The sequence below is a fragment of the Strix uralensis genome, chromosome 14 (genome assembly GCF_047716275.1).
Source record: "Strix uralensis isolate ZFMK-TIS-50842 chromosome 14, bStrUra1, whole genome shotgun sequence".
Lineage (NCBI taxonomy): Eukaryota > Metazoa > Chordata > Aves > Strigiformes > Strigidae > Strix > Strix uralensis.
In genome coordinates, this window is record NC_133985.1 from 5,764,955 (window position 1) to 5,789,079 (window position 24,125).

The 24,125-nt window shown below is 41.9% G+C and overlaps 1 protein-coding gene across 3 annotated transcripts in view; it reads right to left on the reverse strand.

The window, feature by feature from the left end:
• The window catches only part of KCNIP1 (potassium voltage-gated channel interacting protein 1), a 134,206-nt gene that overhangs the window by 84,106 nt on the left and 25,975 nt on the right, over window positions 1–24,125 (reverse strand). Inside the window, exon 1 of one of the 3 annotated variants that reach the window (XM_074883720.1) lies at window positions 23,549–23,556. The exons of the other annotated variants lie outside the window; for them this stretch is intronic. The gene's annotated coding sequence lies outside the window, so the exon portion shown is untranslated. Of the gene's footprint in view, window positions 1–23,548; window positions 23,557–24,125 lie in introns of those variants that run through there. 3 annotated transcript variants of the gene reach the window in all.

The following is a 24,125-nucleotide window of genomic DNA, read 5'->3' on the forward strand; positions in this document are numbered from 1 at the left end:
GCAATTAATTAACATGTATTTGGAAAGCAATACCTTTTCTTTTGCACAGAGAATTTTTTAAGTTCTATGTAGAGAGAGAATAAAATAGCTGTAGCTGAAAAGCTCAGTATAGCAGATTTAATAACCTTCACTCAGATACATTATAAAGCTATTAAATGTCTGCCATTCAGGTAATTATTGGAGGTTTGCCATATCTTTTACTGTCTCCAGGCCAAGATGTGAGGAAAAGGAGAGGGAAAAAAAAAGCAGGAAGGGAACTTAATGGGTCCAACCAAGGAGCATTTTTTCAGTAATTATGCCTGATTGGAAAATTGTCTGCTTCAAAGAACAGAAATCTGAAGCTTTATTAGTAGTGAGATATCTCAAGTTTCTAATTAACTAAAAACAGAAGTACCACACATTTCACATCATACGTTCTTGTCACACATAAGCCCGTTTTCAAATTACTCTCTGAAGGACTAATTTGCGCATGACATTATGGAGAGGGGGATGGGGAATCTTAAAAATAAAATAAACCCAGTGCTTCAGGAAAAACAGTTTAGCTTGTCTATAGAAATCAGGCTGTTTAACTGACTAGCTAACTACCCTGCCCAAAGTCAACTGCAGATGCCCTTTATGCATACCTTCATGTGAGAGGGAATGAACCCAGGCTCACTGTGAAGCAAACCAGGAAAACTATTTGAATTATGTTTTCCTACATGAGTAATAAGCTGGAGCTGCACAAAGCTGGGGAAGAAGCCTGCATGGCAGAGGGCTAACTCCTTGTGCAGATTATTTTCACCTGCACATTAACACTGCTTCCTCTCATACCTCTGGAAGAGCATAAACATCACCTTCTTTAAGGAGCAATTCCGTTCTTACAGCTTCCCACTCTGTGCACTTGGAATAAATGTTGGGAGTTTCCAGTTGAAGCCAGAAGGCCCACAAGTGAGAGACCTACTGCAAACACCCACCACATGTGGCCACCGTGGCCTCTGCCCACAAAAGCCCCATCCAGCACAAAAAGTTATCCCTGCTCTTGATTGCTGTGTGCCAAAAGCTATCCTTCATTTTCATTGGGGCTGGCCAGGCAGAGCTGAAGGATGAGACCAGGAGGTCTCCACAGAACCAGGGCATTTGGAGGACACCTGAACTCAGTGGAGACTGGACAGTACATACGCCTCAAACAGATCTATTTCCAAGTATCTGGCTGTGAAATTCTGTACTTGGTGGTCAATTTGCATTTGGCAGCCTCACTGTCACCTTAACTGAAACACTTCAGAACAGCAGCAGTCCTTGCACCAATTCCCATGATGTCTTAACTTAATCTAGCTCCCAGTTTTTCAATTTCTATCCCATTTTTGCAGGTTATTAGGACACTGTCTACCAGCATTAGAAGTGGCAGAAAAGACATTACTTACATTTTCCTGCTAGATAAGACTTCATGCAGAAAGCAATCTCACCAACAAGGAATTGAGAGGAAATAGAGGTAAATGTTTCCTACTGAGCTGGGTTGCTCACTACATTCCAGGCAATGAGTTTAGCCCACCAGCAAGCACAGGAGAAATGCGTCTTGCGGCTTACAGTTAGTGGCCTATGCTATTGGGCCAGGTACATATTTCAGAGTCAAAAAGTTCATCCTGTTGCAGGTGAAGACAACCTCTTCCATGGCATCTCCCTGCAGCCTGGCATTATGGGGCACACACACTCTCTGCTAGTGACACTGGCACTATTGGCACACCCGTATTTAGTTAGCAAAGCTCTGTGCAGCACTGGCCACACGTGCCCTGGTACACTAGATAGTTCCCATGGGGTTTCGAAAGATGCTACACCTAGTCGCTGCTGATGCTGACAAGAGAAACTGCTTGAAAATTGATGCCAGAGTCACTGCAGAGTTGGGAGACAGAAACAATGCAAAGCAATGCCTCTGCTGGACACGGGGCACAGAGCTGACACCACTTCTGAAGCAATGCGCTACACTTCTGTGGTGCAACACAGTATGAAAAAAAGTGGTGTGAAAGAGGTAGCACCAAGGTCATCCAAAGCTGGAACCACAACTGGATACTGATTACAAAGGGACAGACAGTGTGTTTCAAACCCCAGAAGGAGAGATAAAGACCTACTCCTATCCCTTCAGAGCAGTGGAGAAAAACAAATTCAGGATGGGAAGACTGAACCCAAGACAGGGCATAAGTGAGGGCATATGGACTTTCCTTAGATAAATACAAGTCAGTTTCTGCAAAACCATGCAAGAGTGGGGTATGTCGAAGACTAACTGAACATGACTGGATTTAGATTACAAAATTCCATATGCATTTGAAATTCTGGATTACATTAACAGTTGGAATTGTAATTGAAGTGTTGACTGGGGAAGGAAATCATGAAGAACTGCATTTTGTAGAACATCTGGAAGCAGCTGCTGTGCACATAGGCTCTTGTAACATGAAACTGAGAAGGAAACCTCTGCAAGACTCCAGGGCTCTGAGTGATCACTGAAGGGGACAATTCTTCCACTGTCCTTTACAAAAAAAATAATGTGACAACTCACTATTGCATGGCTAATTACCTGTCCTTTCAGAGACTGTCATCAACCTGCCACTGGATCACAAGCAATTCTTTCTTTTGGAGAAGCATTCCTCTCCTTTTGCAGAAGAGCTGTAACATACAATTTCTCCTTCAAGCTAGACAGTATTGTTATTTAGATACAATATTTTTTCATCTTTTCAGATCTCATGCAAGAGCACTGAGGGGGCCATAAGTCACAGGTACACTTCAGCTTAAGTCCAACTTTACAAGGTTTACAGCACTAAGCATAAATCTTCTGTGCTGTTGAAGATGGCACTGGTAATTCTTTTCAAAGAACCTTGCTGAAATACCTAGCAAAGTCTAGGCCAGGGTATTTCCATGCTTGATCTCTTTGCTCATATTATCAGCAAGAACATTCATTGCATCCAGCTGTGGAAGTAGACAGAGAAGGGCTCCCCTGGCCCGTGTCAACTGGAGTAAGACTGCCTTATTTCACAGATGGTAAATCCAACAGTTATTATCCAGTAATGACAGAGCCAACATTTAATCTGTCACCTACAAGGACAATCAAAACCAGGATGCCTGTCTCTACTACGTGTCCAATGGGAGCAACGATCACACGCAGAGAGGGCAAATCTCATTCCCCATTATATGAGCACACAGTATAAAATAAGTTTGTAAACTTTCTTTACCCCCTGCTGGAATGATCCCAAAGTCATCTACATACTTCTCATTTCATCAGAATAAACAGGAAAGCCTAATTTATTCCAAGATTAAATATAGCATTCACTTTAAGACACCCAAGTTCTCTTCTCTCCTCTGCTAAATACTTGATTTTGCAGTTTCATCTCATTTTTCTAGTGTAAGATTCAAACTTTATTTTTCCTTACACAGAATCACAGAACAGTGATGTTAGAAAGGTTGAAGGCACTGCTCAGAGGAGGGTTAACTACAGCAAGTTACTCAGGTGAGTTTACAGTCCTGTTTTGACTGTTTCTAAGGATGGAGACTCCACAAACCTCCCAGAGCAACCTGTTCCAGTGTTTGACCTAAAACCTGCTAGAGTCAACAAGCAACCTTCTACTGACTTCTACACATAGAGAATTACCTTGCACAACCCCAGTCATTATTTAGGCTCATAAATACTCTAGAAAGATCTTGGAGGACTTCTGAAATCAAGTGCTTCTGCACTCTACTTCATAAGTTTGACGCAGCAGTATGGGAACAGTACATAAATAATTCAGAACAAGTTGGAGTCAAATAGATTGATGTCTGTATATTTATCAATTTTCCATGTCTCATCTGAAAACAAAACCCAATGTAAGTCTCTCAAATATGCTGTCATAATTCACAATTTATAAGCAGAGAACTTGTTTTATACTGAATTTATCTTGATATTTTGACTTTAAATGACTTGTAATATCAAATAAAAAAAACTTGGCTGAAGACCAAATTAAGTATCATTGTAGTAATTGACTAACTGAATCAAACTTAAACAAATAGCAGAAAGGCTACACAGTTTATATAATCATATAATGAAAACAGTGTTTTCAGAAAATTGGAACGGTGCTGTTTCAGCAAACTAAAAAAACCTCCACCAGCTTTTCATTATCTAGAACCAAGGCCTAGGGAAGTGTGTTTTGGTGCTTGGAAGGCACCACTTTATTAGAAAGAACAGTAGAAATAAAAAAGTCAAAGAAAATCAGTACTTAAGAACACACACATTTTGACAGAGCACCAAGATTTTCTCACCCCCTCTACATTTAGATACTTAAGTCTATAAAGGCAAACACTTAGCTCAAGGCTTTTTTGCTGCCCCCCCCCTTTTTTTTTTTTTTGAGTTGTCCTAGCTCACACTGATCAACACATCAGAAAAAAACTAAAACTCTGTGGCTAAATGCAGGCAGTTGGGATGAGGGAAGTGAATTATGTAGGGGCAAAAGTGGCTTTGTGTTCTTTTGCCTCTGTTGACAGACTTTGGACACAAGCAGGAGCTTGTGTTAGCCCCTCATTCTGGCTGATGAGACCATGAATCTAAAGCAATCTGTTTCAAGTTTCTGTTGTTTCAATATATTCATTCAATTCTCCACACCTTAAGGAGGGTTCTACCATCTTTAACAGAAAGGAACTACTGTGGTTACTTAAAATGTCCAAAACTGAAAAAATCTCTATGATATTAACCTCTGCAAGCTGGCTCCTTTGTTACTAGGCTCAGCAAAGCTGGCAGTGCATTAATTCACATAGTACTGCAGACATAGCATGGAAGGGAAAGGTGTGCTTTCATTCCTTGGGCTTGCCATATTTTGCAAGGCAATCATGTCCACACTTGAAGAAAAGACTTTTCCACACCTTTTTTCTTTCCCCCCCTCCAACGCGTTCTATTCCTCCCAATTTCTATTTTACAGGGTGATTTTTAGATGAAACTTTTTACTTATCTGTTTTATCACAGCAGTATTAATGGACCTTATAACCACGAAAACTACAGCATGGATAAAACTGAAGTGCAGGAACAAGATCTGGGGAAGGGAGGTGATGAAGGCATACCAACAAGATTTGACAGTCTGTTTGTACAGTTCTTTATTATTCACTTGGTATCCTTTGAGTGCTAAGCAAGGCACAGCATTAGTTCTTTCCCTAATTATAAACCAAATGAAAGGGGTATTTACTAGAGGGATGATGGTTTAATTAAAAAGAAAACATTTCATAACTAAGACACAGCCACGAGAAGTAATTACAGAAACCTTCAGAGATCACTGAAAGCTGTGGTCAGCCCTTTTAACAGGGAGGCTCAAGTTTTGAGTTCTTCAACTCATTCTATTAGTCAACATGCACCTTCTTACACAAGGCAAACACTTTCGCTCACGGAGGACTGCTACAAAGTACTCAACATTAAGCTCATTTTTTCAGTCCATCCTTTTTTCTTATCACATAAGCAGCTAATAAATACACAACATTTTAAAAAGGTTTTTTTGTTTTTTAAGCAAAGTGTTCTGTCTCAGCATGTTCAAGTTAATTATTCTGTAACAGTCAGGGGTCAGAAAAGAAACATACTTACAGTAGCATGATTAAAAGTCAACATGATAATAGTGCCCTGCAAGTTGTAGTACTAATTGGATTTCTTAATTGGATTGAAAGGATTCAGGTTCTATTTTTGCTGAGGGAAAAAGAAATGAGAGACTAAATGAGAAAAGAAAGACTGATCCAAATATCTAGACATTTACTCCCAAGTTTACGTACTCATCTCACAAGCAACATTGGACAAGTCACCTGTGTCTCCCAGCAGCTCAAAAAAAACTTAGATGCTGACAACCACTTAACGATGCAAAATATTACTCTTGGACTGATCTTCACACTGTACAGAAGTTTTGCTAAAACCTTTCCTAAATGCAAATGGACTTCAGTTTGCTGCAAAAAGCCACAAAGTCCAAATGAGCCAAGATGCAATAATGTCCAGCAGGTGTGAAGATATGAGTATAATAAAAATCAGGGTACTGCTTTAATGTATTAAGTACTAGACACTATGATCACAGCCACTATAATGAAACTCTGAAGATACAGTTTGAGTGATATCTCTTTTCTGACCCTTTACCTCATAAAGTTGATCTACACTTGATTTTTTCTGGATAAAGATCTGTTGCTCCAGCCTCAAGTTGGTGGAAAAGGAACTTCCTGTTTCTCTCAGCACATCTCAGCTATCAGTTGCACATCTTGGACCTGCAGACCTGAGCTTAGACCTCCTTCTGCAGTTCTTTATTATCTACATGATAAAGGAAAAACCTAGCAAGGACACAGCAAGACATCAGTTCATCTGTGAGGACACAGCTACTACACCTTTGTCATCAATGAATTGCTGTGACCAACCTCCTGGGGCAATAAATTAACCTCACATTGCAAAGGTGAAAGACTGACACTTGGAAGAAGTTTTAAAAGGAACACAAGGTCTCTAATTTAATCTTTAATCTTCAGAAAGATTCTGAAATCCACAGTGAGAGAGGCTCTTGGTTTCAACTGTTCAAATACAGGCTACTGTGTGCTTCCCCCAAACCTAAAGGAAAGCTGCAGTCATCCCACAGTGTGGCATTAGGAGTTAGCCTCTACTTCATGTCTTTTTGGAACTGAACTGGTATCCAACAACTGTGGGATAGAAACAGCCTAACATATCCTTGAACAAAAGGATCTGGAGATGAAAATCCTGAAAATCCCACACCCCAATACCAGGTTATTGAGCTATCTCTTTCCACAGAAGGAAAATAAATATGTATTATCAAGCAGTCTGATTGCATATTAAAGATTTGCTGAATCGGAATACACTAGAAACGAGCAGGCTCAGTTGAACAGAAACCATGCTTTATTTCACAAAGAATTGTATTATTGATTTTCCTGAGGTCTATGATTAATTTGAATACTGAATTATTTGATGGCAATGAAATGAGAGAGTTTAAATTATTAGGTTGCTCAGTACTTCTGGCGACAGCTGAATTGAGATTTTGGAATGTTTCCATCCATTGCTACAAACAGGATAAGATTCTATTTGCCTTCTGATCAAGTTTGTGCAAAACATACATTGAAGAAAGGAACTTGCATCTTTTGACAGAAAAGAGAAGGCATGTGAACTGCCAAGAGAAAACAGAAGTGAAAGCTCTAGAGATTAAAGGCCTTTCATTTGTCCTCAGAGTGGGCACAACAGCACATCTGTGCTGCATCTCCACCCACAGCTGCTGCCTGCGCCTGCCCTGCTCTGCAGAGCCCATCATGAGATTTATATATCTGCTGTCTCTGAGCAATGTTACATTACATGGGGGAGACGCTTTGGCTACCTTCATTCAGGATGCAGCCCCTTCATAAAAGAATTCCATATTCGCTAAATTGGAAAAGCAAATGTAGGTCAGATTTTAAGACAGCAGTCAGGTCACTGAAATCCTTCCCCCCCGGCTGCACAGAACACATATAGGATTTGGTCACTCTCCTTCCCCTCTTCATTCACTGAAAACTCAAGAGTGTGTTTCCCTTCACAGCCTTTCAGATACTACATGGCTACATCACAGGGGTTTTTTTTCATCAATTGCTGTACCAACAGGAAAACAGCAATTCTCAGGGACCACCCACTGCGTGACCATCAACTAATATTTAACAACTGCTGGGCCAGGCTCTGTGCACGCACATTCATCACAACCCTTAGAAATGGCATTCAGTAGACAGTAATCAACTGAACTGATATTCCAGAGTGAAGCCTTTCCACCACGTGAAGATCACAATCACGATTTGCTATTCTCATCCCGTACAATACATAACCAGCTCAACCACAAGCCATACTAGAAAATAATAGGTGCAACATTGCCTGCATCGTAAGTATGCTTTGAGAGGTGCTCCACAAAGTAAAAATGTTAAGTTAGGAATCAGTCAAGCTGGCAGTTATCCACTGGCGTGGTTTAACTCCAGCTGGCAACTAAGCCCCACATAAGTGCTCACTCACTCCCCCCCCTGCCCCCGCAGTGGGATGGGAGAGAATCAGAAGGGTAAATGTGAGAAAACCCATGGGTTGAGATAAAAAGTGTGTAATAATTGAAATAAAATAATAATAGTAAAAAAACTGTAATGAAAAGGAAAATAACAAAGAGAAATAAAACCCAAGAAAGACAAGTGATGCAAATGAAAACATTGCTCACCACCAACCGACTGATGCCCAGCTAGTACCCAAGCAGCAGGCCCCACCACCAACCTCCCTCCTAGCTTCACACGCTAGGCATGACACCATATGGTCTGGGACATCCCTCGGGTCAGTTGGGGTCAGCTGTCCCGGCGGTGTCCCCTCCCAGCTCCTTGTGCCCCCCAGCCTGCTCGCAGGTGGGCTGGGGTGAGAGGCAGGAAAGGCCTTGACTCTGTGTAAGTGCTGCTCAGCTGCAAATACAACATCCCTGTGTTGTCAACACTGTTCTCAGCACAAAACCCAAAACACAGCCCCACACTAGCTACTGCGAAGAGAATTAACTCTAGCCCAGCCAAAACCAGCACACCCACAGAAGCAGACAACTGGGGACTGCTGCCTCCATTACCAGCGGGACTCAAGGGAAGAGCTGGCAGTGAGGTACAACCACAGTGGGTAAGGACTGACCCTACCTGTGCCCCATACCATCACTCTGACTGGAAGCAGCAGCAAGGCTGGCTTCCCAAGCTGGCTGCTCCCCCTCCTCCTCTCCTCCCACCTGCCCCTCATGGCAGGGCCGCAGAAATTAAAAGCAGAGGCTGCTTAGACAGACTACTTGTTCCTTCACAGATAAGAAAAGCAAACCCACATACAAAATACCCATCTGTTTCCCCTTCTTCTTCCCTTCCTCCCCACCCCCAGAAACACATAAATCTCTTTTCAATGACATCTACCTGTTCAGCAGAATTTTGAGAGCAGCTCAACATTTCACTCCCTGACAGGCATCCTAATCCCTTCCAACTCCGTCAGCACTAGGAAATCACCACCTTGAAAACATTTCCTGCACATCTATCACACAAGTTCTTGTTTACAGCACAGCACTCCTAGCATTAGTGGCTGCTTTGTAGCCTAGGGCTGTGCAGGCAGTGGGACTGCGTGCAGCGTTAGCGCTGGGATATGGGGGGGCGGCACGCCGACACCTGCACACCAGGATGCACCGGGAGAGCTGCACGGTTCTGCTGAGCACTTGCTTCAGAAGAGCATGGGTAAGAGTAGGTCAAGGCGTTACTCATCTCCCAAGCACTGTGCACTGGACCTGCAGAAGCTTTTGACAGCAACAGCAGCAGCTGTGAGCGTCAGCAGCTGTAAACCAGCACAGCCATTTCCTAGGCAGGGGGTCCCAGGCCAGAGAGCCTGGGGAGCAGCCTGCACCCAGCCAGCTCGTAGGGCTGTGCTGTTCCCCAGTGATGAAGTGAGGGACAGATGAGATTGAGTTCACAAAGTTCATCCACGTTTTTTCTACCCAGCTATAACAGCTCTAATGAAGGTAATCATTGCATTTACAGACTTTGTTCCTCTTCTTAACACCAGCACAGATAAACGGCGCTATCTTCAGCTGGTTGCCACAAGAGTTTTATGTTAATTAGAGAATGATATTTTTTTTAAAAAAATCAAAGCAGGCTGGAGTGTGGCTTTAAGATGCTGCTCACAGGTGTAGATAGATGGTGAGTGTTATGGACACATAAGATTTGAGAAACAGTGATAGACAGACAGCATGGGATCAGGCCCCGCAAAAGATTTTCCCTTCCATCGGTTGGAATAGTGCTTCCCCCGAACAGTACCTCCATTTTTCTGGCTACTCTAGAGCTGGAATAAATCTGTAATCTGCTTGATAGACCTTTAGCGCAGGAAGGAAGATAAGTCTTCAGTGCAAGAAGTTGTGAGGGGATATTGGCATCTACCCTCTGAGCACTTCCAAGAAGCGTAATGACGAATGGTCCAGCATAGATTCTTCTTTTGCACACACACACAGATGCAAAATATAATCCAGAAAATGGTTATTTTTAAAGGATTCCTGAAAATGCATATGGACCACAGTACATTCAAAAAAGTTCTACTGTATGTTTGTGAAAGCTGAATTATTTCATTTTCTATTTTAGTTAAATGGCACTAGTGCTTGTGAAAGTTATTAGACCTGACACCTTACATTTTGTGCCCCTGATATCAGTTGAACTTTATCAGTCTCTTTAAATGCTAAAACTGATATCAAAAAAACACAAAGCAAGTGCTTCAAGGAAACTCTTTCTGGTTACATTTGCTTATACCATATCAGAATTTCACTTATTTTATACACTTACTAGAACAAGTACTTTTCAGGGACTCATGCAAACACATCTAGGCAGCAGTGAGCTGTCTACCTACAGTGTTTATGTTGTATGCATCTTGGCAAGAAAAGTGATTCTACTGTTATCTCTGGATGTTCAGGAGAATTTATCGCACTGAATAACCAAGAAAGAAGTTTGCTTGGAGATTGCTGCAATGTTTGCAATGCCATTTGCAGGAAAGCTTTCCTTATTTTGCTCAGACCAACCATCTAAGAGCCAAATCCTTGCATAATTCTGATAGAGCATTTGGCCTAAAAACATTCAAAGGATATTATACCTGCAGCAAGGAAAACCCAAGAACAGAGGATTTTCCCCACACACACAGTTGTGGGGGAGGGTTCAAATGTCAATCGCCATTAAAATCTCTTTTAAAAAAATCTATTCAGTACAACAGTCTGAAATTTAAAAGATAAGACTTACTTCTCTGCAAGAATAAACAGTGTGATATATTTTAAAATGGAAGTTTGGGTGTTTTTTGATGTAAGTTCTCATCAAAAGCTTCATTCTCAAATACATTTCACAGTTCATTCATGCTGAGAAGCACTTCTTATCTTCAGAACCTCCAGACTGTTGGGCTGAACGTGTACAATTTCCTTTTAACTGTTTCAGTGCATTGCGCAGGGAGGAAAGCAGAACGCCAGAGTGATTTCCCTGATCCAAGCAGCAGACATTTAAGCTGGAAAATCCCGTAAAAATCCAAGTAATTCCATCTTCACTGCTATTTTAATCTAAACTAATCAGCTCAGTTTGGCCATTGTTAATTAAGACTCCCTTTTCTTTCTGGAATGCATCTATCAGCTGTATTATCGTTTCAGCTGTGGTTTAAAAAAGTTAAATGGCTCACTGTAAGGCAGAGACTATAAAGCATATTACAACTCTGTCTGTTAGGAAATGTAATAAAGACAAGGACTGGATATTCTAGAGAAGAGGGACAATGAAAGATTTTAAGTAGACACAGAAACAGAGCAAGGACTTTCTCTTATTCTCCTTGAATTCCTCAGTCTTACACAATACCTAGCTAATTTTACAAAAGCAGTGGTTTCTGGGGGATTAAGAAATCTGTTTTTATCACACAATTTTCTTCTAAACAAAGTATTGTTTACTTTCACAAGGGATGACCGTGCAACTAAGTTTAGAACTCAGTTCTTATTGCTCCTCTGCCTTTATATCCCTGCTATATTCTTTCTGAGCAGAACAGACAAGCAGACCTTCAGTATTGTTGCTCAGAGCAGTCTGCTGATTTATAGAGTGGCTTCTGCAGCTCTGCTTCCTATCCCTGGTACAAGTCAGTTTTTTGTAAAAACGATGTATTAAGGAGAGCTTTTGCAATCAGCTGTTCTCTGCAACATCTAGATTCTTTGTTTTAATTAAACAGTTAATTAAGAAATCATTAATTTCCTTATGAGTGAAATAATGTAGTTCCTTTCAATTTGCATGATCTTGTAAGTATAATTTAATACAAACAACTCAGAGATCCATCTGGATATTCACAGAATAAACCATGAATAATTGGTTAATGATGGTGAAGCACACTGAAGACAAGAAGTGGCAAACACTCTCATCTATCCATGCATTTTGTTTAAACTTGCCAGGGGCTCTAAAAACTGAAGCACCTTGCTGAGTGAATAAAATTGCTAGTTTCTCTATTAAAATATGTAAAAATGTGACTCTAGAACAAAACCTTAATGAAACAAGCAACAAACCCAAAACATATATAAATTTTGAATTGGGGGTGTGGGAGGAATAAATCCTGAGCACTTTTCTTGGCAAATGCCATGACTATTAGCCTTTGGTTTTTTTAAAAGCATTCAGATGCTAAAAGAATCTTAAATAACAGAGATAAAAACCACATTTTTCTTGAGAATGGCATTTCATCACATTCCTGGAGGATAACAACAGACACTGCTAAAATACTGGTTTCTTTCCAGTATTTTAAGAGATAACTACAACAAAAGTTAGGCTTTTAAATAAGTGCTGAAGAGGAGAAATCTCATTTCTTTCCGATACTTCCTCCAGAGTCGATGCTGTCCTGGTAGTCCCCAGCTCTTGCCCCATTGGCTGCTGGGCTGGTAACCCTCCAGCCCTGCATCGGGATTGTTCCCACCTGAACAGCGTTCAGGACACAAGCCAAGCCCAGGCTTGACCTACACCCGCTGCAGGCCCAAAGACTTAAGCTGGCCTTTGAGCAGCATCAAGGAGGAAAACACATAGGTCCATTCTGTCATGCTTCTGGGCAAAGGCTCATGAAACTAAGCTAGGATACAGGTTATTTCTGAAGTGTAAGTTAAAACCTCTCAGCTCCAAAAATAACACCATTTTCTTTAGGGCATTAACGTCTTCTGCAAAGGCAAATTAACATTTTCTCTCATGCCCTGGGCCAGCAAAAGTGAATATTCTGTCTACCAGAACTAATGAACTTGAGTGCATTTGGGGTCCACCTCAATTTTAAGTGCTCTTATTTAGCTAAGCCTCTCACTTTTTAAAAAAATATGCGTCCTCTTTAGCACACCACATGGACACTAAGATCACACACCTCTTCCGTTTTCATCCATACAATAAGTCCCTACATTGTATTATTCACATACCATTACACAATATTCCTACCAGTTATATTTACACATTCTACGGTCTACAGACACACATCTCTGTGTTTATGAAGTTCCTTTACCTTTTAAGAATATTTATTCCCCCTTCCCTCCAACAAGACACAAGGAAATCTTCATAACCAAGAAAATGTCAGTCTTTCGGAAAAAGAAGTTACAAAGAACAAATTCAATGCCCATTTGCTGGGTTTCAGTCCTCACCTCTCATCTGTCTCTCCAAAAAACTCTACTCCTCTCCTGCCACTTCAGAGAGTAGATTTTAACTGACAACATTTATTCCTGTGGACTGCATTTTATCATGGCAGCTCGTTTCCCTTATCACCCTTTACACCTCTCCGTACAAACTTTCCATTTTACAGCCTGAAGCCTCTCTCTGTATGCTAACGTTTCCCCAGGAATTCTTTTAATCTGTTGAGCAGAGACCTACTTGAAAGCAAATTCAAGATGATGAAAGCTCATTCCATGCTCCCTGTAAGAAGCAACTACAACAATGCAGATTTAAATGCTCTAAAAGCAGGGAGTGGATTTGCCCTCCAAGGGCTGCTCTGCACTAGGGCTCTGCCTTGGAGTAAGTGCCAGCACTGGCTGTACTGCAGCCCAGCACTAACGGTGCTCACGGCTATTAGAGCCAACCGACACGGTCCCTATAACCCACGTCCACCAACAGTGTCACTGGGACATGCTCTGAACTCATCACAGCTTTGGCCAAGCCAGCGTCAGCCCTGTGCAGCAGTTCCTTTCATAAGGCTCTCCATAACCACCTGCTCTTTCTGATGAGCCTTTCTCTCCCTCGAGGATACCTGTTTTCCTCCTCACAGGTGACATGCCAACCATGGCAAGGAGGGAAAGTGGGGATGGGTCACCTCCAGCTTTTCTAGGGGATTTCTCCAGCTCAGTCCCCAGGGGTGATAATGAGTGACCCCCTCCAGGTCCCCTCCCAGAGCAGAGCTCCTCCACTGCCCCATCAGCTACTGTAAGCACCATTCATACTATTTTCAGCAGGAAAAAAATTGCAATCAAGGTTCATTTGCAGGTTGAAAACGTGATCTCTGCAGCATACAATGCAAGCAATTAGGCAATTTTATATACGTGACAGATTGACAGGAACTAGCTTATTAACATTCCATTCAGTAGAGGCAAGGTAGCTAAAAATGACTCTAATTAGCAACTTTCTGGATATTCAGTTATCATTTTTCTGATAAAAGCCCAAATGCCCAGAAGTTTACAGAATAAGTTTTTAGACCAGATGTGGAATCTCACAATAAAGTTTCAAACGATGTTCCAAGTCATCCAGTTTATTCAGAACACATCTGTTCTACAGCATTATATTACTTCTGCTGCAAGCACAGCATATTTTAACGTACCTGCAACCCCACAGAGATTTGTGAACACGAACCTCTGATTTAGTCCTGATTTTTCTAGTGACACAAAGTGACAGTCTCCATTGTCTGGCCAGGGCCAAACACTGAAGGAGGGTCTGTTAGCAGTACTGAGGAACCATTCTTGCTCTCAAGCCACACAATAAGGTATTACGCTTATTTCAGAACAGAGGTTGTACAAAGACGATTTAAGAGTTTAGGGTGGAAAGGTCTACCATACTTGAGCATCTTAGAAATTTATCAAAAGCTTTGATTAAAGTAGGATATGCAAATCACAGCAAGGTTAGGCCAGACCTTCTTCCATTTACAAGCTTGTTTTCCTGTAGCTCATCTAATAGCAACTAAAATAAATCAAGGTATACAGGAAATCTAAGGAAGAGATTTATGAGAGTATGAATGGCAATAGCTCAAGCTTGTCTCAGCCAGTAATTCTGATAGATACAGACAGTGGGAAGTGCGAAATTTACTCAAACTTTGTCTGGACGAAAATATTGATGTTCGATTATTTGAAAACAACAATCTTTTAGAAAAACTTGAAGCAAGAGAAAGCAGAGGAAGGAAGGATAAACACAGACATACATTTAGGCAGGTACCATTTTAACAATTGGTGTAAGTGAAATAGAACCAAATTTCCCTTATTTTTAAAAATTTCAGTAACATTTCAATTGTCATGATTCAGCAGTGGTTTAACAAATGTTAATTTGAGAGCTTACACACACACACACTTTTTTCTTAAACGACTGCCTTCTCTTTCCAGATGGCAGAGCCATGGGAGCTGATTGTGGTGGTACAGAACAACAGACTCTTCCTTCTGTGCTTCAGGGAAAGGGAGCTCCTATAAAGTCACTTGGTGTAAAAACCTCCTATTCATCTGGCTCAGCACCAGCATCCTGCTCCACCGCATGCTGCATCAGGGGTATTCAAGGATTCATGTTCTGGGTGTTTGGAAAGACTCTCCAGATCCCATCTATGATTAAAGGAGTCTCCAACAGCTGATCAAGACCACGGGATGTGCATAACCAAGAGGAGCCTATTGTACATCACAGATGAGTTTGGTTACTGCCTGTGCCGACAAGCCCCATGCCATCTGGCACAGACATGCCGACACACCTGCCTGCACCCACTGCACCCAAGTCCCAGGCTCCCACAGCTCTCCCACCAAGCAGCCCTGGCCTGCCAGGGGCTACAACTGCAAGGTCCTTCCTCTGTGCTCAGAGGGACAAAAAGAGACAGTGCTTGCATAAAAAGCAATTATCACTTTTAGAAAAACAAACCTCAACTACATTCATCTCAGTGTTTCTTGTTAATCATTACTAATTCATTTTGGGTCCACTGCATTATGATAGCAAAGCCATTCAGTATTCATGAGGGCTGGGAACAGAGGCTGAGGCCCTTGCACACTGTCTGAGCAGGATGCAAATGTGGCTGTCTTTTTAATGGAGAGGTTTGGCTTTGTGCCCCAGGAGCAGAAGAGCAAACTATCCTGTATGTAACGACACACTCTCTGCTTGTACATGCAGCCCCAGAAAACAGTGCCTTCAGGAACAGGACAAAGCTTGGAAATCTTCGCAGACCTGCAACCACATTTCACCTTCCTCAAAGGTTACTCAGTGGAGTTTGAACAGGATGAGCTGGCTTCTAACAACACATGTTGCTCTGTGGGCATCAGTCACCTCCCACCACCTTGTCACTGCATGCCACCACACTACAGGTCTCCCTTATCTTCCCTCACAAACACTACCTCAGCTAGTGTAATGAAATAGAAACAACTCTGGTGTCCTCCAGCACTGGCAGCAGGGCCTGACACCCTTCTCCAGAGAGCAGCTAACCGGCTCCTCCCGCTTGCAAGCTCTCCTCCTCTCCAGAAGTCTTTTGCCCTTCAAGTTGAGAATCACAACTTGGGTTGATTTCCACTGCCCCCATCTTATCCACTGCAGTAAGCACAACCAGGTCCTTGAGCAACAGATCACCTGCAAGCTACAGCCCTGTGTCCACGCACAGGCTCCCAGCAGCCCTGTCACATCTCTGCAAGTGAATGAGGCCCTCTTTGCTAAAAAAACCAAACACAAAACAACAAATCCAACTCAGGAAAGCTGGTGCAAAGGCTCTCTCCCAAAATGCCTTCTGAAGTCACCAAATCTAAGTGTTATATGGCGATGATGTCATCACCCTAAACATGAATTAACAGGGCTCACAGTGGAAGTTAGAGGGGAAGGGTCCCCTTTCTATGTTCATGCCCAATAACAAACCTGTGCTTTAGTTTTATGCGCCACAATTCTCCAATGAGATCCAGGGAGGACTAACATACATTGAAGGTCTACAGCTTTCCCAAATTAAAAAAAAAACAACCTACCACTATGTACGTACCACCATATAATTTGTGTGCTCACTCCCCTCACTTCTGCTTTCCTTATTTCATTTACACAAGTGCCAAAGCCTCACTTGGTACAGAAAAGACAATTCCAGAAGAGTTCATATTCCGCTCCTGCTAAAACTCCACAGCAGTGACCAAGTATTATGCCTTCAGTAAAAACCAGGTGTTACCAGAGCTCATTTCCAATCTTTTAACTAAATATTATCATTCTAAATACTGCATCCTGAGTGACTGTGTTTTTAATAGCATGAGGAATGCTCTGTAGCTCTGTTTTTACAAAGTGAAAGATTGATCTCAATTCCTTCTGATGCAGTCTGCTCTTGGCTAAGATATTGCTTCACTGACAGCAATTAACTAAGGTCAGCAATATAATTTACCCCTTTTTAAATTACAGTGTAGAAACATTGCACAGAGTAGCACATAAAGTGTGTGAGATTTAGCAGTGACCTGGGAGCTCGATCATTAAGCACACAAGGGGGCATATTCTCTTCGCTCTGAGTGCATTTCCCATTAATGCTAATAGCACACTGAGAAGAAAACATACTCCATAAACTTGCATTACTCACTTTCTCCCTTGCTCTTTGACAAATGAGTTGCTGATGCAGACTCAGAGGTAGGCAATGCATCCAATTCTCTCTAGGCCAGTGCTATAGAAAACCAAAAACGCTTTTCCTTGCAAGTGCAGACACTCCTACATCTCACACTGTGAATGTGATTAAATCCTGCTTTTAAGGCATTCAATTCCAGTCAGTATTTAAGTGGGACTCACAGATACACTAACAAACACTGCCAGAAAGGACAGTCCTCTTTCTTCCCTTCTCACCCGCTGTCCTCACACTCCTGTCCCCTGCGTTGCACCAGCTGTGGTGCTTGTCTGATCCCTTCGACAGTCAATTCACCCCATTAACTGAGCAGAAAAATAAGAATTTCTCTTCCAGCCTAGCAGAAAATTTGGGTATCTCAACTTCTCACTCTCAAAACTGCTAATTTTTTCCACAGTCAGCTGGTATCCTGATGGCATTCCAAACGTATAATTACTTTCTGGCTGTTCACATTCCCATAACACTCCTCTGGAAGATCCAGATTTTTTTATTTTGTGTCCTAAACCAACTGTGAAAGAGCTGCCACATGTCACTTCACTGTGGCCAGATGTTGCTGATGAATAAAGGTAGCTCTGAACAATGAAAAAGATTGGCCCCATTGTTGAAGGCTAAACTTTTAGAATGTAGCAATATTATGCTTATGTCAAAAAAGTTGTTCTTTGTCCATGTGAAAACCAAAGGCATCCGTAATCAGAAAAACAAATAGATAGCTGCCTTTGAGCAAGGACATCATGTGGCCATTAGACCTTGAAGAGGGTACATTACCAACTTGGCAAGCAAACTCAAGGTGTGTGTAGCCTTAGCTGAACTACCCTCATGATAATACTAAAAATCACACTGACAGGTGAAGACGACCCTTGCCCAGGTGAAGGCCCTTCCCCTGAGCATGTGTAGTAGTAGAAGCATTGTGTCAGCAGTATTATAATTGTATGTAAATTACTAACCAATCATTGTAGAGAGGATGGACTTGGAACATTACTAACTCTGCAAGTTCTGTGTATAAATAGAGCACGAAAAGTCCTGTTGGTGTGCTTGATTTGTGGGAAACCACTGAGCACCTAGGCTTGTGCAACCCTAAAATAAAAAGCAATGTCTCTCCCGAGTGATTATTGACTCCAGGCAATGAATCCACTTTTCAGACAACACAAGAAGAGTTAAAAATGCAGGTGTTGAAATGTCTGGTTTGGGTATCATTGTACAATTCACATAAGAATGGGAGATCTGGTCATTTTTCACAGATATGAAGGACCTGTAATGGTGAAGTTGTGACAACCTCTCAAGGAGGAGCATTCAGAAGTAAAGGCAGTTATGGGATAAGACAGTCACCAGAGCTGTAGATAGAGCAGCAGTCCCTGCTAGCAGGGGAAAAAAAAGAGCGGGGCGGGGGGGGGACTACCCAAGATGAAAGCATCTTTCCTCCTGCAGCTCCATGTTACGCCAACAGCTGCTGTCAGAGCTCGGAGCTGAAGCTGTCATCCTTGCTCTGTCCTTGTGGTCCAGGGCTGGGCAGGACACTCGATGCTGGCCCACGAGCCCTATTTGCCCCGGCTGGACAGCCCATTCCTGCTCCCTGCCTGTCCATTCTCTGTGGATGAATAGGAGGTGCAGGCAGAGGCAATTTGCTCCATGGTGCCTCTGTCAGTTTTGCCCCTCACCTCCCCACATTTGTTCTTGGCCTCAGCCTCATTTCCTCTTCCTTCCTCAGCTGCTAACAGGGTTGTTTTAGGGGAAAAAAGAGGTGGAAAGAGCACATGTGGACTAGATGGGCATTTGCTTTATAGAAGTGTTTGCTTTTGATAGGGTGGAAATAACACCTTTATTTCTTTGGCTGCTGGATTTTGCAGGGTAAGGAGAAAAGGATATTTCTTGGAAGACTGACTGGAAGTAAAAGGCTACACAGACGAATGTGGTTAAGTGGAAGTCACAACAAGTAGAGAGAAAAACAAGCCTGAATATGCCTCACCAACAATGTCCCATGCCCCAGCACTTCCATCACCCTGAACCCACAGGGCTCCTTCCTCCAAACTCACACTGGCCCCTAGAATTCAATTTACTAAACATAGTAGCCTCACACTGACAAAATTCAGTTTTATCCACAGTAACAAGAAGCCTTGAACCAGTTCTAACTTCTTGAATTTGATCAATCCCTTTCAATCTGCATTTCCATATATTAGAAAAAACGTCCTGTAAGATATCAAAATATAGCAGGAAATCCCCCCCTGTCCTAGAATTTCTTGCTTCCAAAGCCACTGCCAAGCTCCCTGTGCAGCCATGCCACACTCCTCTTTCCTATAAGCTCCCAGGCCACCAGCTCACAAACTATGCCCGAGTCCTTGACACAGTGCACCTGCCTCCTCTAAAACAAAACACTGGAAACACCAATTTCTTATTATCAATACATTTACAAGTTGGTTGTTCAAAGCCCTCTTGGTTCCCTTGAGAACTAAGAGTAGTTTGAATCAAGAGAGCTGTATTTAAAACATGCAAGTCTAAAACAACTCCATAGCCTTATACAATAGATCTTTATTCTGAAGTAGCATCCACAGTCCACAGGATTTTGTGCCAAACTGAAGTCTAGCAAGGAATCAAAACTAAGCAACACATTCAGTTGAGCTTCACAGCACACCTGCTCTCTGCAAGCCTGATCCACCTGTGCAGCTACACAAGCTCCCTGGCACACAAACCCAAATTTTTGCTAAGCTAAAACAATTAGGAAGTCTATTTACAACTAAATAACCTAGCAAAGAAAGAGAAATACACAAAAAAGCACTCAATGTACTAAAAAAAAAAATGTTTTGAAACTCACACATTAATATCTTTAGCTTGAAGACATCTGGAGAAATAAATCAACTACTAAATAAATTGTCTTACTTGAGAATAAATAAGGCAAACATACCTGAAACAGCTCCACTACATCTGAACACTCCTCCAAGCCATTCAGTGGTGCCAGGGTAGGTAGACATCATGCTTATTCTTTTGAGCCCTTTCTTTTCTTGCCTGGTATCCAGTCTTCCCTGCATTAGCACTCAGCTCAGGTGCTCACCCAGCAACAAGAGCCACTCCTAACCAGGCGCCATGTTTCACACAAACACGTTTTTTTCAAGTGGAAAGGTTGCATAACAAATGAATCTCAGTAAGTAGACTGACATTGTATCAGTAAATGTAACTCTAGCATTTAGCAGAGGAATACCTATTCCCCCAGACCACACTCACATAGAGACACACTGCAACACAGGCATTTATTAACCTGCAATGTATATCACAGGTTTAATGGAACAGCTGCAAATAAACTGCAAACAGGTGGGCTGAGTTATGGGAGCTCTGCTCATTGGCAAAGGAGCCTTCACCTCAACAAGGCTCTGCCCGCAGCAGCTGAAGCTGGAGGTGATGAGAGCCCAGCCTTGGGGCAGCTGGGGAGCAAGCACTCAGCACAGGTGTCCCTAATGGCCCCTTCTCCATCCCACCACTGTCCCTACAAGCCAGCACTGCCTGTCACTGCCACGGGGCAGAGCCCCTGTCTCCCGGGGCAGGCTCTGCCCCTGCCTTCCCGCTCCCTCTCAGGCAGCAGGCGCTGGCCTGCCCGACCCCAGAGCCCCACCGATGCGCACACGCAGCACATTTCAGCATGGCTTGTACCACATCAAAGGGCAAAACAAGTTCCTTTGAATCAAAAGCTTTCTGCAGCACAAATAAGTATAGAAAAGGAAAGCTTTATGGAGGTAACAATTGCTGTCTGTTTTCACAAACACAGATTCCTCTTAAAACTCACCTGCTATGCCTGCTCTGGTAGAAAGTGGTGAGCTGATGCTGACAGCCATGTGAAACCAACACCTCCAGGAGCAGTTTTCACATTAAGTGGATCCTCAGAAACCACCAATAAACTAGAAGGAGCTGGTGCTGTCTGGTGTTAAAGATTGGGGTTGTTTGGTTTTTTGTTTGGTTGGTTGTGTTTTTTTCCTAATTGTAGGTCAAAATGTTTTAATGAAATAACTTTACTTTCAGAGGTACTGAAATCCAGAAAATCTCTGAAGGGTTCAGGACTTCAGAAAACCAGGTTATTCCTTTTCAGGCCTAGCTATTAACATGGATAATTTTTAACATGGATATTAACAGCTCTTAACATGGATAATTCAACTATTCTAGGAGACATTTCATAGCCTATCCTGACACTTGATCAATTCAAATCAGTGTTAAACCTATCCCTTTCACCAACAGTATATTCACTCCAAATTGGAAAGTGAGCATCTTATACATGTAATCACTGATCATAGTTCTTGTAAGGTGATGCTTTGACTTGTGATACAGCACATGTGCTAGAGATTAACTGGAAACCACTTTTAAATATTCAGTATTCTGTGTGATAGCATCAACGATCAAAGATGCAGAGAAATTCTACTTATTAATTAATAAACAAGGCTTTAAACCACAGATATGGAGCAACCAGAAATAGGAAGCTGTCATTCATTAAACATAAATCAGCATTTTCCATTTCTTTTTGCGACTAGCTAATCACAAACTGTAATGAACCGTGGGCAAAAAACTTAATGGCTTCTTGGGGAAAAAATCAATGCCAAAATGGCCTATTTAACCAATTGATAGTAATTGCGTAAAGAATATTATCTAAACTTCAGTTTTCTGCCTAATTACTGTAACAGAGAAGGCATGAAACTAGGAAAGAAAAGAGAAGGGATTAATCATATTTTTTATGGCAAAACCTGCAATGGAAATTGAAAATCGTAGTCATATTTATATTTATGTTGATATTCACAGCATATATTCCAAGCTGTATGAATTTTTATCACAGTTCACTCACATACAAATATTTACTTTCTTAATGGACAATTTTCCTTGAATGAATGCTAAAATGTGTACCGAAGCAGAAGGTTATAAGTTAATCGCTATTGTCATTTCTACTCAATTACTGCCTACACTAAAGCTGTCATGCAGTAAAGGCAAGAAAGAGTGAAACACCACCGCTAATGGTGAATTTCCCAGCTTTTATCACTGTGTCAAAACATTATCATTCTGTAATCACCAGTTTTCATGCAAAATAGCTCAAATGGCAGCAAAATCCTGATGCAAAGCATTTTTAAGTATCAGTTTAGTGATGGCAAGGTGCAGGATTAAACACTTAAGCACTGCTTAAATTTTTAGTAAGCTGGTACTCAGAGCAACTCCCAGCTGAAGCATGGGCCAACCTCCCCACTGCATGAGGAGACAGGCTCCTCCGAGGAGCTACACTCTGCGTAGGCAGCCAGCGGGTGGGGGGAAAGGCAAAGAGGACTGGTCCTGTAGCACAGGGAATTGGGCACTTCCCTCTGATGGGCATTCACTGCCATGAAGCCTTTCCTGGAATCCAGCTTCAGAGTTTGAGGATGAGGAATCCTGATGTTCATCAAGAACACACAAAACCAAGTTTATACTGCCTTCCCGTGCCTCAGGTTTCTAAATCCACGTTATCCTTGGCGTGCTCTTTGCCAACAGACACAGGGTTGCTCTCCGGCCTTGTGAAAAATTAAAGCCATCTCTATTATGCAAAGATGCTGGAACAGATCTGGACCAGAATACTTCTTGGGGTGAGAGATGCTCTCCTGGGAAAGGGGAACACACACGCAAATCTCACTTCATAAAGATGGAACTTCACCCCTAAACCAGACCAGTGCTACAGCCTCTTGGGAGAGGAGTTTCCTCCTCAGGCTCCACAAATCTAGCTCGTGGTTTCCTTAGCACCTGCCTAGACTCAACTCTTACTATTCTGTGAACTATCTTAACTTCTAAAATAAGCTCAAATGAAATGTGTTGCGTATATGTCACTTCAGCAGTATATTTTTGGCTAAAACTAGTTATTTAAAGGTGTCAAATTTATGAATGAGTTTGACCATTCTGCTCATAAGTATTTCAACAGAAAAAATTCAAGACCAATTTCACAGCTGAATTCACCAACTCCTTTCAAGTCCAGTGCAAAGCTTTCCTCTCTATCACAGCTCAGCCCTGAAACAAAGTAATCTCAGACATACAGACAGCAGAGGGGAGAAGACATCATAGTGTTAATGGATCATGATAGCAGATAATGACACATCAACGTATTATTATATTAATAGATCCAAGCTATCAAAGCTGCAATCATTAAACAGCAGCTGAATCTACCCATCCGATTGTGCATAGATCACATACTTTCAGGCATTTCTGTATGGCATTTGCAAATCCCCCAGATAGAAAGTCAGATTAGGTTTGTTAATTTTAATCATATTAGGGAAGCACACACACTTACCGTACCTCTGCTCACGCGTAACCTTCACTCCACACAGGAGGCTCTGCTCCTATCTGCAGACCTTTGTGTGTCCCATTTAGATTTGCTTTCTGCAGAAACCACTACTGCTCACAGCAAAACCTCACCAAGACACAGGCCCATTTCTAAAAAGCACTGTTTATTATAGATGTATTTATATGCCTCAGCAGCTCTTTCCCCTTAAGTCACTCAGACATGATTCTCTCCCTGGAAATGAAGCATGAAAGTGTGGGAAACTATTCACAGCTTGATGACTGCATTTCCTTAGGTCTGCGAGCCAAATTACTAGGAGTGTGTGAATACACAGAAAGCTCATTTACAAATTAGGCTGTTAGAAAACTTGGATCCAAAAAGAGGCATCTGTGTGTTCTTTGCGTTACAAATACTTGCATTAGGTTGCCTAAAACTGCTTGTTTCTTTGGGTACGGGACAACATTAATTTATGAAGGTGATTTCTTAAATACTTTTATCTAAAAAAAAAAAAAAAAAGGTACAGCAATTTACAAATAATAATTTCTTCTGCTTCTGAAATGTCCAAGGAATATCGCTGGGCCAAACCATGAA